The following is a 2737-nucleotide window of genomic DNA, read 5'->3' as shown; positions in this document are numbered from 1 at the left end:
ATTAACAAAATAGATAGACCGCTGGCAAATCTTACCAAGGATAGAAAGGAGCAAACATCAATCGTCAGGATGAGGGATGAAACAGGGGCAATAACTACAAACACCAATGAGATTAAAAGGATACTCACAAAGTACTATGAATATCTGTATTCTAATGAATTCAGAAACATGGAAAACATGGATAAATATTTGGAAAAACAGTCTCTCCCTAGATTATCTCAGACAGAGGTCAAGAACTTCAAAAAACCCATAAAGAAAAAGAAATAGAGAGGGTCATCTAGAACCTACCAGCAAAAAAATCCCTAGGGCTCGATGACTTCACAGCAGAATTCTACCAGGCATTCATAGAAGAGTTGATAATGATCTTCCACAAAGAATCCTATAGCATAGAAAAGGATTGCAATCTCCCAAACTCATTCTATGAAGCCCGCACAGCTTTGATACCAAAATAGAGCAAAGACCCCACAGGTATAGAGAATTACAGACCGATATATCTAATGAACATAGATGCAAAAATCCTTAACAACATATTGGCTAATAGAATACAAAAAGTATATAAAACAAATAATCCACCGCGAGAGGTAGGATTCATCCCAGGGATGCAGGGATGGTTTAACATCCGAAAATCCATCAATATTATACACCACATCGAGAAGAAAAACGATAAAATCATAGGATAATATCCATAAATATAGAAAAAACATTTGACAATATCCAACACCCATTCCTAATTAAGATATTCATGAAGATAAGATTGGAAGATAAGTTTCTCAAGCTGATGCAAGCTATTTATGAAAGGCCAATGGCCAACATCATAGTCAATGGAGAAAAGACAAAAACAATCCCACTGAAAAGGGGTACAAGACAAGGATGGCCCTTTCCCCACTTATATTCAATATCGTTCTAGAGGTTCTGGCTAACAACATAAGACAGCAGAAGGACATCAAATGGATGCACAAGGGAGAGGAGGAGGTGAAACTATAGCTATTTGAAGACAACAAGATCCTGTACAATGAAAACCCCAGAAGTTCCAAAACAGGAGTACTTACAGCAATAGAGGAATATGGAAGAGTGGCAGGATACAAGATCAATAAACAGAAGTCGGTAGGTTTTCTATACACATCGGACATGACCATGGAACAAACTGAATTATCTAGGAATATATTTAATCAAAAAAACCCTAATGACCTATACAAGGAAAATTATAAGACCCTACTACAGGAAACCAAAAACGACCTCCACAAATGGAAGAACATTCCCTGCCTATCGATTGGAAGGCTTAACATAGCAAAGATGACAATCTTACCTAAAGAACTTTACCAGTTTAAAGCTATACCAATTCAAATGCCATCTCATGTACTTTGGGCATATTATCAAGAGAGACTAGTTCCTGGAAAAGGACATCATGTTTGATAAAGTAGAGGGGCAGTGAAAAAGAGGAAGGCCTTTGAGCTGCAACAATCAGCTTAAATATAACAATTATGAGAATAGCTCAGGACCAGGCAGTGTTTCATTCTGTTTTACACAGGTTCACCATGAGTCCGAAGTAACTCGATTTCACTACATGTAATAAAAAATTTAAATTACCTATATTTTGAAAAGGCTGACATCAATTTGCATTTTTGATCATTGTCTTGGGACAAAAGAATTCTGGGAAGACACCTAATCTTAGGAGCTTCTTAAAACAGGTTCTTCTCAAAGGGTGTGCTTTTTCAGGCGATGGGGAGTAGCTTGAGCAGCCTCCTAATTTCTCTCTTCTGTTTCCAAAACCAGAGTGGAATAGGATGGCTAAAAACATATATTTTCGAATGTGGTCAGAGCCTAAAGTTAGAGCAAGAGTAGAGGTCAAGGAAAGAAGAGGTTTAGAATGCCTAGTGGGCCTCAATCAAGGGCAACGTAGCAGCAAGGGATTACAAAACCCAAATAAAGGCCGAGCATGATGGTGGGACAAGAGGGAAGTAAAAAGAAATAGAGGAAAGAACCAGGAGACAAAGGGCATTTATAAAGGTCTAAATAAAGGCATTTACATATGTAAATATATATGTAATGAGAGAGGAATAGAACAACGTACTCATATCTACATGTTAAGAATTAAATTTGCAAATGGACATTGGGCCACAACTCAAGTATTCCCTTAACACAAGAACACTTTGTTCTAACAATCCAGCATTCTGTAATATTCACTTTCCCAACACGATTGCTGAAGACAAAATGGGTGCATAAGCAAATGTAGTGATGAAAGCTCATGGTGCCTGGCTATCAAAAGATATAGCATCTGGGGTCTTAAAAGCTTGAAGATAAACATGTGACCATCTAGCTCAGAAGCAACAAAGCACACATGGAAGAAGCACACCAGCCTGTGTGATCATGAGGTGTTGATGGAATCGGGTATCAGGCATCTAAGACCCAGAATAAAACCATACCCAAGGTGAATGGAGGTGAGGCATGGAGTGGAGACCCAATGCCCATCTGTATACAGCTGGACAGCCCCTCACAGGGGGGTCACAAGGACGAGATGAGCCAGTCAGGGTGCAGTATAGCACCGATGAAAAACACAATTTTCCTCCAGCTCTTTCATGCTTCCTTCACCCCACTATCATGACCTCAATTCTACCTTACAAATAAGATTATACCAGATCATGCACACTGCAACAGATAAGAGCCACAACACAGGGTATACAGGATAGGTAAACCCCACAGGGCCAACAAGGAGAGTAGAGATACCAGGAGGACTAGG

Source organism: Echinops telfairi, unplaced genomic scaffold (genome assembly GCF_000313985.2).
Source record: "Echinops telfairi isolate 266 unplaced genomic scaffold, ASM31398v2 ScPeMD7_7423;HRSCAF=8461, whole genome shotgun sequence".
Classification (NCBI taxonomy): domain Eukaryota; kingdom Metazoa; phylum Chordata; class Mammalia; order Afrosoricida; family Tenrecidae; genus Echinops; species Echinops telfairi.
Note: the sequence above shows the minus strand (reverse complement) of the source record.